This window comes from Salmo trutta, chromosome 4 (assembly GCF_901001165.1).
Source record: "Salmo trutta chromosome 4, fSalTru1.1, whole genome shotgun sequence".
In the NCBI taxonomy this organism is placed as follows: domain Eukaryota; kingdom Metazoa; phylum Chordata; class Actinopteri; order Salmoniformes; family Salmonidae; genus Salmo; species Salmo trutta.
The window spans coordinates 68747228-68760058 of NC_042960.1; the positions used below are offsets into that span (position 1 = coordinate 68747228).

General features: G+C 42.5%; 1 pseudogene; it reads left to right on the plus strand.

Moving 5' to 3' along the window:
• Window positions 1-9329: 9329 nt before the first annotated feature.
• LOC115191452 (E3 ubiquitin/ISG15 ligase TRIM25-like) lies at window positions 9330-10544 on the plus strand (annotated as a pseudogene).
• Window positions 10545-12831: the final 2287 nt, after the last annotated feature.

The following is a 12831-nucleotide window of genomic DNA, read 5'->3' on the forward strand; positions in this document are numbered from 1 at the left end:
GACGACAATGAGACTCAGATCAGTTTCGTTTCCTCAGAAGAGAGTTTGTGGGAGGGGGAGGGACTTCCTGGTTCTGCCAGAGGGTGGGGTTAGAAGGGGGAGGGAGGGGTTAGAGGAATGGGGAGAAGGAGGAGGGAGGGGTTAGAGGAATGGAGAAGAGAGAGAGGAACTGCATGCAACAGCAAGAGGGAGACAAATAGTTTTGTTCCAAGGTTAGAGCCCTTAACATGGAACAAATGACATAATGAATCTTAAAATGTGAGTTGTTAGAATATATGAAGGGTAACAGTTTCTATGAAGTACGTATGTATCATTATTTTAATGACCATTATAATGCATTATAATACACCTGTGTGTTGTAATGAATCAATAAGTCCTGAGGAGGTGTGATATATGGCTATTATACAGTACCACGGCTAAGGGCTGTTTTTAGACAAGACACAACATGGATTGAGAATTATCTAACACTTTCAACAATACAATCACATTTTATTTTATTGGTTTCATACACATATTTATCAGATGTTATCGTGGGTGTAGTGAAATGCTTGTGTTCCTAGCTCCAACAGTGCAGAAATATCTAACAATGCTTGTGTTCCTAGCTCACAGAGGGCAAATCTAAAAAGTAAATGAAAATATTAGGACAAGCAATGATATATATAACACTGTTTACTGTGATGTGATGCATAGACAATTTGGAGTACATCTGTAGTATATCTGAAGAATAATAGATGTACAGCAGTAGTTATATAGGATGAACCATGACTAGAATACAGTATATACATATGAAGTAGACAGCAGTAGTTATATAGGATGAACCAGGACTAGAATACAGTATATACATATGAAGTGGACAGCAGTAGTTATATAGGATGAACCATGACTAGAATACAGTATATACATATGAAGTGGAAGCAGTAGTTATATAGGATGAACCAGGACTAGAATACAGTATATACATATGAAGTGGACAGCAGTAGTTATATAGGATGAACCATGACTAGAATACAGTATATACATATGAAGTAGACAGCAGTAGTTATATAGGATGAACCATGACTAGAATACAGTATATACATATGAAGTGGGTAAAACAGTAAACATTATTAAAGTGACCAGTGATTCCATGACTATGTACACAGGGCAGCAGCCTCTAAGGTGCAGGGTAGAGTAACCTGGTGGTAGCTGTCTAGTGACAGTGACTAAAGTTCAGGACAGGGTAGAGTAACCTGGTGGTAGCTGTCTAGTGACAGTGACTAAAGTTCAGGACAGGGTAGAGTAACCTGGTGGTAGCTGTCTAGTGACAGTGACTAAAGTTCAGGACAGGGTAGAGTAACCTGGTGGTAGCTGTCTAGTGACAGTGACTAAAGTTCAGGACAAGGTAGAGTAAGCTGGTGGTAGCTGTCTAGTGAACGTGACTAAAGTTCAGGACAGGGTAGAGTAACCTGGTGGTAGCTGTCTAGTGACAGTGACTAAAGTTCAGGACAGGGTAGAGTAACCTGGTGGTAGCTGTCTAGTGACAGTGGCTAAAGTTCAGGACAGGGTAGTGTCATGATCTTTGAGTACAGGGAGGACAGTTGACCCCCTCCCCCTTGCACCATCCCCCAACCTACCTCCCCCCACCCAGGCCCTGTGTGAAGGGGTTGTAAAATTCTAGAGGAGAATCTCTTGCCACATGGTTCATAGAGAGACACAGGAAATTCTTCCAACTCACAGTATTGGGGAACCGAATGACATGTATGTTCTGGAGAAGGTATGGAAGATTGGTGAAGAATCCAGCTACGAACTGGTCCGCTTGGTACAATTTTGTGATACTCAGAAGAGACAATGTAGCCATATTACCATAAAACTGTTATATAATAGCCTCAGCTGTGAGACTTGCATCCAAATGGTTGTATAGAATGTATTAATAAGGATAAAGCTATTTGTGATACATTGAGATGCTGTGTACTGATGTTAATGTGATAGAATGTATTTATGTTCAAAGATTAAATCAGTCATCGGCATGCCCCCCAGGGACACAGACAGGACCAGGCGTCATTTGACAAGCCTTGTCTAGGGTCACCTATAAAACCCCCACCCTGATTTACTTTCTTCAGACCAGGCCTCCACTCCATTGCGAGTTGGCCAATAGGTTTTACCATCCAATTCCTCTACTGAAAGTGAACTACACCACGTGGTTAACTTTTAGACTATCGATACCGACAGAATAAGAACAAGTCTTTGATATTAATTATTAGTCTGCAGCTAAGTAAATTATATCATTGAACGCGAAGACCAACGAAACATCCATTCTATGACGACATTAATGAATGTCGCTTTGAAAGATCCATTCTAACCGAGAGAGAGAGAGAGAGAGAGAACGTGGACAAAACTCTCCAACAGAACGACGCTCCAACAAGGATCCCGACGACACACTGAGCGTAAATATATATTGATTGCAATTGTTCCCGAATGAGTGAGCGTTCATGTTGTCGTGTCTTTGGGTACCATTAAACTGAAGACATGTTTATCAATTAACTCCCTGTAATTATTATCACGCGATTAAACTGATTAATCGTTTAATTGTAATTAACTAGGAGATCGGGGCACCAAGGAAAATATTCTGATTACAAAGTTATAATTTTCCTAATATAACTTTCCTATATTATAACATTATATATTCTATTATAGTATAGGCCGATTATCTTCTGGTTTAAATGGTGTATTTTACCTCGCGTCCAGTCTCATTCCAAACGTCGTAAATTGTTGTATCTGCACGAACCCTGGCTAACAAGTTGAATCAGCAATACAAAATTGGGTTTAATTATTTATTTACTAAATACCTAAACCAATCACACAGAATTACAAATACACTGAATACAATGATGTCATACAGAAAACATCCCTGGTGGACGGAACCTGTATGATAGCTGGTTACACAAAGGAAAGGGGGTTGGGCTTGAATGAAAGAGCGGGAAGACTTAGGAACAACGAAACAGCAGCTATGCTATCGTAAATACATTATCTTATGCATTCTAAATTACCGCCCATTTGGAAAAGGAAAATGCAATAAATATTTACTCTGAGCTGCGCTTCGGTAGATTGGTCGTAGATGTTGGCCGGGTTGGCCAACAGATCTTCCTGTCCTCGGAAGAATGTCTCTGGTGGTAAATTGGATATGTGGTGGTATCTTCATCTGTTTGTTAGCCTGGATCCGTCGTCCGTCCTTTCCTAGCCCACGTCTACAGCGGCCGCTGCTAACTCAACGGCTAGGAAGTATCACTTCTGTAGTGAATACGCTCAAAGTTCATACCATTCGCCACCAAAGCTCACGCCGAGGTTGGCTTAGTTCTGTACTTGACATGTGTGTCCTTCTAACGTAGAGGCTGCAGACCTCACGTACTGGAACAACGTGGTTATCTTTTCGTCAAAGGCTTATATAGTGGAGAGGGGAAAGGATGTGTTTCATCGTTTATAACCCCTGTCTCTTCACAGGGGTGGGCCACTGATCAAGCAGGGCACTTTCCTTATGAAAACCCAATTCTCTCATTTGGAAGCTAAAATTACATTTAATCTCCTAACAAACAATTTCAATATCAAACATTTCAATTGCATAACAATTCCATGTGACTCTGATAACTAGAGGGTGTATACTTTCCCAGGTACAGTTTATGTTGTCCTGTCATCAGTCATAATGTCTCAGATGACAACCGAACTGACATCCATACTCATTACGTTCCAAAGCATATTTCCAACTGGTTTTATTACCGAAATATGGTTCCTTTCCCCATTTGTTTGATGTTCCCAGACTCTCTATATTTAACAGGACAGCAGTCCTTCAGTAGGGTCAGAAAGAGAGGGGAAGGGAGAAAGGTATTTATGGGGGGGTCATAAACCTTACCCACAGGCCAACGTCATGACAATGTGCAAAGTATTAGCATATCAATTGTTAATATTAATGAACTCTGTGTGCCTCCTCAGCTGACCTTTTATGACCCATTGTTTAACAAGACACCAGCCATGCCTGTTTAGCCTACTAGGGCACATTACTCTACCAATTCTTTGTGACGATAATTACTGTTTGTATGTTTTCTGTGAATTACTTAGTGTAGTAAATAAATGATTTTAAGACAATTGATGTATGGATGATTTTAGTAAAGACTGGGTTCGTGCAGATACAACAATTTACGACGTTTGGAATGAGACTGGACGCGAGGTAAAATACACCATTTAAACCAGAAGATAATCGGCCTATATATAATAGAATATAATATATAATGTTATAATATAGGAAAGTTATATTAGGAAAATTATAACTTTGTAATCTGAATATTTTCCTTGGTGCCCCGATCTCCTAGTTAATTAAAATTAAACGATTAATCAGTTTAATCGCGTGATAATAATTACAGGGAGTTAATTGATAAACATGTCTTCAGTTTAATGGTACCCCAAAGACACGACAGTAGAGTAACCTGGTGGTAGCTGTCTAGTGACAGTGACTAAAGTTCAGGACAGGGTACTGGGCGGGGACTAGCTAGTGGTGACTATTTAACAGTCTGATGGCCTGTAGATAGATGTTTTTCAGTCTCTCGTTCCAAGCTTTGATGCACCTGTACTGACCTCGCCTTCTGGATGGTAGCGGGGTGAACAGGCCGTGGCTCGGGTGGCTGAGGTCCTTGATGATCTTCTAGATGGTAGAGGGGTGAACAGGCCGTGGCTCGGGTGGCTGAGGTCCTTGATGATCTTCTAGATGGTAGCAGGGTGAACAGGCCGTGGGTCGGGTGGCTGAGGTCCTTGATGATCTTCTAGATGGTAGCAGGGTGAACAGGCCGTGGCTCGGGTGGCAGAGGTCCTTGATGATCTTCTAGATGGTAGCAGGGTGAACAGGCCGTGGCTCGGGTGGCTGAGGTCATTGATTATTGTAGATGGTAGCGGGGTGAACAGGCCGTGGCTCGGGGGGCTGAGCTCCTTGATGATCTTCTTGACCTTCCTGTGACACCGGGTGGTGTAGATGTCCTGGAGGGGAGGTAGTGTGGCCCCGGTGATTCGTTGGGCTGAACCCACCACCCTCTGGAGAGTCCTGCGGTTAGCTGGTCTCTTAGTGATAATGAGACCTTTCTAGGTACATGGATCACTGGTCTACAGTATCTCTGCTTTTAGCTGGTCTCTTAGTGATAATGAGACCTTTCTAGGTACATGGATCACTGGTCTACAGTATCTCTGCTTTTAGCTGGTCTCTTAGTGATAATGAGACCTTTCTAGGTACATGGATCACTGGTCTACAGTATCTCTGCTTTTAGCTGGTCTCTTAGTGATAATGAGACCTTTCTAAGTACATGGATCATTGGTCTACAGTATCTCTGCTTTTAGCTGGTCTCTTAGTGATAATGAGACCTTTCTAGGTACATGGATCACTGGTCTACAGTATCTCTGCTTTTAGCTGGTCTCTTAGTGATAATGAGACCTTTCTAGGTACATGGATCACTGGTCTACAGTATCTCTGCTTTTAGCTTGTCTCTTAGTGATAATGAGACCTTTCTAGGTACATGGATCACTGGTCTACAGTATCTCTGCTTGTAGCTGGTCTCTTAGTGATAATGGGACCTTTCCAGGTACATGGATCACTGGTCTATCTGGCTGTTCTAACTCCATGTTGTGCTGCAGCTTCCCATCTTCCCTGAAAAACATCAGCATCTGCATCCTCAACATGAGTCATTTCACCATATGAACCCGTTTCACTAGACCCAGTAAGTTACATGACTTTAACCCAATAATGGCTGTTTTTTCTCCCTTTTCTACGACAAACTGAACCTTGTGAGATGTATCATCTACCTCCAGCACCGACGTTCATGTCCCTGACGTGACAATCGCTTCATCACTGTATTTCAGTCTTCTCCTTAGTTTTGTGTCCCCCACTGGTTTTACCTGTAACTGTAACAATTCAGTCTCTGGAATGATGTTGACCTGTGATCCAGGGTCACGTTTAAACACAATGTAAGTTACATTAGTTTTGTAGGTAGCAGTCCAGTCCTCCTCTGGTCCTGTAAGTGTGACTGTTCCCACAAAGAGGTCACCCAAGGAACCCTCACTGTACTCGTTGTCACCGCTGTTGTCCTGGTCCTAGTTGACACAGTGTACTGTATTTTGTTGTCTCCGCTGCCTGCATTTGAGTGAGAAGTGGTTCTTCATGCCACAGTTGTAACACTGTTTTCTATATGCTGGGTACTGGTGAGGTCTGTACTCTCCTCCACAGTTGTAACACTGTTTTCTATATGTTGGGTACTGGTGAGGTCTGTACTCTCCTCCACAGTTGGACACATTTAAACTGGTCTTGGTCTCCTTACAGGTGAGACACATTTAAACTGGTCTTGGTCTCCTTACAGGTGAGACACATTTAAACTGGTCTTGGTCTCCTTACAGGTGAGACACATTTAAACTGGTCTTGGTCTCCTTACAGGTGAGACACATTTAAACTGGTCTTGGTCTCATTACAGGTGAGACACATTTAAACTGGTCTTGGTCTCCTTACAGGTGAGACACATTTAAACTGGTCTTGGTCTCCTTACAGGTGAGACACATTTAAACTGGTCTTGGTCTCCTTACAGGTGAGACACATTTAAACTGGTCTTGGTCTCCTTACAGGTGAGACACATTTAAACTGGTCTTGGTCTCATTACAGGTGAGACACATTTAAACTGGTCTTGGTCTCATTACAGGTGAGTCACATTTAAACTGGTCTTGGTCTCATTACAGGTGAGACATTTAAACTGGTCTTGGCCTCATTACAGGTGAGACACATTTAAACTGGTCTTGGTCTACTTACAGGTGAGACACATTTAAACTGGTCTTGGTCTCCTTACAGGTGAGCCACATGGGTCTAGAGGTCTCTAGTGGTTGAGTCTTGGTCTGGGTCTCACTGGTTCTGTTCCAGTCTGTCCTGTCTCCATCTCTGGTATATTCAGTACCAACACACCAACATCATCCACTCCTGACCTGGGTTCAAATACTATTTGAAATCTTTCAAATACAATGAGCGTTTGCTTTTGCCTGCCTGCAGTGTCAGGTGGTCAGGGTTTTGAACTTTTAGCATTGTTCTATTTACATTTACATTTACGTCATTTAGCAGACGCTCTTATCCAGAGCGACTTACAGATTGGTGCATTCACCTTATGATATCCAGTGGAACAACCACTTTACAATAGTGCATCTAAATTTTTTTTTGGGGGGGGGGGGGTTAGAAGGATTACTTATCCTATCCCAGGTATTCCTTAAAGAGGTGGGGTTTCAGGTGTCTACGGAAGGTGGTGATTGACTCTGCTGTCCTGGCGTCGTGAGGGAGCTTGTTCCACCATTGGGGTGCCAGAGCAGCGAACAGTTTTGACTGGGCTGAGCGGGGACTGTGCTTCCGCAGAGGTAGGGGGGCCAGCAGGCCAGAGGTGGATGAACGCAGTGCCCTTCTTTGGGTGTAGGGACTGATCAGAGCCTGAAGGTACAGAGGTGCCGTTCCCCTCACAGCTCCGTAGGCAAGCACCATGGTCTTGTAGCAGATGCGAGCTTCAACTGGAAGCCAGTGGAGTGTGCGGAGGAGCGGGGTGACGTGAGAGAACTTGGGAAGGTTGAACACCAGACGGGCTGCGGCGTTCTGGATGAGTTGTAGGGGTTTAATGGCACAGACAGGGAGCCCCGCCAACAGCGAGTTGCAGTAATCCAGACGGGAGACGACAGGGTGTTGTCCAGGGTCACGCCAAGGCTCTTAGCACTCTGGGAGGAGGACACAATGGAGTTTGTTCCATTGTACCAGCCAAGTTCAATCAAGCCCAGATAAAGTTTAAATGACTTCAGATAGTGAAGTGGTAAAAGAAGGTTCAGGACGACAGATTAATTCCCTTCAATGATATGAATTGCTGACGTGTTTCCAAGCAGATTAATTCCCTTCAATGATATGAATTGCTGACGCATTTCCCAGCAGCTTCTTGATCAAAGCACTATTATAACACAGTGTTATTACAAATCCATATTGACATGGAAAGGAACCATGATTAATATCTATGTAACAGTCTGACACTGTGATAGATCACTCTGTTACATTGACATGGAAAGGAACCATGATTAATGTCTACGTAACAGTCTGACACTGTGATAGATCACTCTGTTACATTGAATAACATTGTTTCTTCAACGATCAACAGAAAAGTGGAGCACGTTGAAGTGTAGAACAACAGCTGAAAAAGACAGAAACATTGACAACGTTTGTTGTTTGTTTTCTAGACAGAAAGAATATGTTTGATCACCTTTTGGTCCCAAAATGAAACGTTTAAGTGAAACAATAACAACTTTAACAACTTTATTAACAACATAGATTCTAATAGATTCATTTAAATCCTCAGAATTCATACAGTATAGAACACCATCTAGAAGACAGAGACATATCATTACATACAGTATATAACACCATCTAGAAGACATATCATTACATACCGTATAGAACACCATCTAGAAGACAGAGACATATCATTACATACAGTATAGAACACCATCTAGAAGACAGAGACATATCATTACATACAGTATAGAACACCATCTAGAAGACATATCATTACATACAGTATAGAACACCATCTAGAAGACAGAGACATATCATTACATACAGTATATCATAGATGACATGTATAAATCCTTACTTTATATTTCCTGTACCACTTTCCATTCCAGTAGCCTTATTACTGGTTAGGGTTACTGCTGCTAGTACAGTGGAAGAATGAGGCATCACAGTACTTGTTACACCACTGTACTAACAGGAACAATTACACACCAATAAACACACTGTAATGTAAAGTGTTCCATCATTCTCAATGATCAGTCAATACATCCAGTATTCATTTCACCTACAGTACATTGAATCCATTTCAAGTCCCCCCTCCCCCCATTGTAGCTAATTATCTATAACACATTGTACAGTTTTACAACCACGTATGAGTTATTATGGACTCATAGTTAGTATCACAGCATATCAGTTTAAGACATTACAACATTCATTAAAAGCATTATAGATATTTACTTCATAGAAACTGTTACCCTTTATATATTCTAACCAGTCTATTTAATTTATTCCATATTAAGGGTCCTAACCTAGGAACTAAAATATTTGTCTCCTTCTCAACTTTGCCTGCAGTATCTCTCTCCCTCCCTTAATCTAACTCCCCTCTCACTCCCTCCTTCCCTCCCTCTATCCCTAGCCCTCTGGCAGAACCAGGAAGTCCCTACCCTTCACAAACTCTCTTCTGTGGAAACGCAACTGATCTGAGTCTCTGTCTCGTCTGTCTGTGTGAGAGTGAACAACCGTCCAAATGGCTCAGCAGGGAGTTCTGCTGGACCAGGACCAGTTCTGTTGTCTGTCTGTCTGGATCTACTGAAAGAGCCGGTCACCATCCACTGTGGACACAGTTACTGTAGGAGCTGTATTGAGGACTGCTGGGATCAGGATGTTCTGAAAGGTGTCTATAGCTGTCCTCAGTGCAGAGAGACCTTCACTCCAAGGCCTAATGTGAGGAAAAATAACATGTTGGCTGAGGTGGTGGAGAAACTGAAGAAGACAGGACTCCAGGCTGCTCCCCCTCCTGCTCTGTGCTATGCTGGACCTGGAGATGTGGTGTGTGATTTCTGCACTGGGACCAGAAAGCAGAAAGCCCTCATGTCCTGTCTGGTGTGTCTGGCCTCTTACTGTGAGACTCACCTCCAACCTCACTATGAATGTCCTGGTTTCAAGAAGCACAAGCTGGTCAAAGCCACCGCACAACTACAGGAGAAGATCTGCTCTAATCATGACAAACTGCTGGAGGTTTACTGTCGTACCAATCAGCAGTATATCTGTCTGCTGTGTGTGATGGATGAACATAAAGGCCACGATACAGTGTCAGCTGCAGCAGAGAGGACTGAGAAACAGGTAAGACCAGAAGAACTTGTTGGTGACTGTCTGATAAACAAAGAATTAAAGATACAGTAGGAACTAAGGCTGTTTGAAGATGAGATCATTCAAATGAAATGGATCCACAGCAGAACAAATATGGACAAACCTTGAGTATATAGATATGTTAACCCAGAATCTCCAAATGTATCACCATTTTCTAAAGTAAAACACTATTATCATTCTGAATGGCCTTTTATGAGTCCAAAGTTCAGCCTCAACCCCTTGATACATGTAGTCCTACCATAAAACTATAATCATTCACATAGCAACATAATATAATATTGTAAAGGGTCTTCCTCAGGATTGTAGACCTTCCTCTCTATGGGCCCTATGTCACATGACTATACTATTGATCTACTGGACAATTAAAGCTTGATAGCTCATTGAAGAGTGATTCTCCACAGAGGCAGCTGGGGATGAGTCAGCAGAAGGTCCAGCAGAGATTCCAGGAGAGAGAGAAGGAGCTGAAGGAGCTCCAACAGGCTGTGGAGTCTTTCAAGGTGAGTATTGTTGCCCAGAGGAGACACACCATTTCACTTCTCTCCTCCAGTCAGAGAGAGAGAGAAATAGAGGGGCCCCTCTCCAATCCCACTGACCCCACTGTTGAGAACTGGCTGTGGAGTCTCTCAAGGTGAGTATTGTTGACCAGAGGAGACACACCATTTTACCTGTCTCCTCCAATCAGAGAGAGTGGTCCTTATCCAATCCCACTGACTCCACTGTTGGGAACAGGCTGTCTGGACCCCTTTCAGAGAATTGACTGCTTAATGTAACTGACGGGATATGAACCCAGGTCTACCGTGGGATAAACCAACATCTTGACCATTACACCAAGAGAATATTCCCTATTGGGCCGACACTGATTTAGAAGTCGCAGGCGGGGCTACCTCATCACATAACCATGAGTAACCAGGACTGACTTATGTCCCCTATACATTAACATGGAGCTCTCTCTCAATTCAATTCAATTCAAAGATCTTCATTGACATGGGAAACATATCTTTACTATGCCAAAGCAAGTGAAAGTAGATAATAAACAATCATGAATGAACAGTAAACATTACACACATTTATTTTCAAAAGAATAGTTACAGGGGTGTTGAGTGGTGGTGTCCCGTCCTCCCAGGTCGTTGGCATGGTGCAGGAGCAGATAGGGTCAAAGTAGTGGAATGGGGTAGTGGGTTTTTAATGAGTGTAGGGTAGTTGGCATGGTGCAGGAGCAGATAGGGTCAAAGTAGTGGAATGGGGTAGTGGGTTTTTAATGAGTGTAGGGTTAGTTGGCATGGTGCAGGAGCAGATAGGGTCAAATTAGTGGAATGGGGTAGTGGGTTTTTAATGATGTAGGTAGGATTAGTTGGCATGGTGCAGGAGCAGATAGGGTCAAAGTAGTGGAATGGGGTAGTGGGTTTTTAATGAGTGTAGGGTTAGTTGGAAGGGTGTTTTTTTATATGAAGAAATATGAAATGTTCCTTTTCCCATTTTGTATCACAAAGTAAAATTGATTTATATTATTGTCCAGTTGGGGGCAGTAATACAACATATTGGATGCCTACCGCCGTTAAACTCCAAAGAAGAAGAAACGTTATATTATGTCTATGTACAGTGTTGTAACGATGTCTCTCTCTCTCATTCCATCACTTTCGTGGTAGTTGGTTGTGTGGGTCTCTGGTTATGAATGGGGTGCTGACAGACAATCGTTGATGGATATTTATAGAGCTCTGATCAGGACAACAATTGATTACGGGTGTATAGTTTATGGAACAGTGGCAAAGACTTAAACTGGACAAAATCCAGTTTATAGCTTTAAGGATATGTATTGGTGCATTTAAATCAACATCTGTATGTGTCTTACTAGTGGAGGCAGGTGAGATGCCTTTGGGTTTACGGCGTAATAAATTGTCATTAGCTTATTGGGTTGCAAGGCTGTGAGGTTGAGCATCCCACTGCTACTGTTCTAGATTACTGTTGGGAATATACTAGTAGACAAGGCAGTGGTTTTGGTTGGACAGTTGTAGGTATCAATGTTATTATGGAGAAATGAGAGAATGGGTGTAGTAGTGAGATTCTGCTGGGTCCCAGCACATTCAGGTGTGGAAGGGAATGAAATTGTAGACCAGTTATCTAAAGAGCTTTACTACAAGATATAATATATATTAACGTTCCACTGGGTAGAGGTGAGGACAAATGTAAGATCAGAGACATTTTGATAGATGTGTGGCAGAAGAGATGGGGACTCTGAGCACAAGGGACGGCATTTATATGTCCTCTAAAGGTCGGTGGACCAAGGTTCATAGGTCAGATTAGGAAGGAAGAGGTGGTGTTTAATCGATTGTGTTTAGGACATTGTACATTGAACTGGTCTTACATCTGGTTGGCAGCATGTGAATGGTTTGTGTCTGGAGGGTATTGTCAATGAAACGGTGGAGCATGTGTTGTTATATTGTTGTAAGTATGTTGAAGAGAGGGAAAGATTGAAGTGTAGGGTTATTGAGGTTGGATGGGGTTGGGGGGTTTGGAAGGGATTTGGGGGATGGGGGATGGTCTATTAGAAGTTAGTAGAACTCTTTTTTAATTTCTCAGAAGTACTGAGTTAGGTAGGAGGATTTAGAAATGGTGTAAACCGTGATTGAAACACTCCAGCACAGTAGGTGGCACCATGCACCTTTAACGTTGGTTTGAGGACCGCCATTATTTCATAGAAGAAGAAGGTGTTGTGTGAGGGTTTTGTGGTTCCTGAGGAGGGCTACTATTCTTTTTGCGTATTTTCCAAATGTATTTTCTAGTTGTTGAGGGTTTATTTATTAGTTTCCACTGTTTATCGGTTTTCGTTTCGTGGCTCTCGGCTGGGTGTCTCTTTAAGTAGACAAGTGTTTGTTTGACAG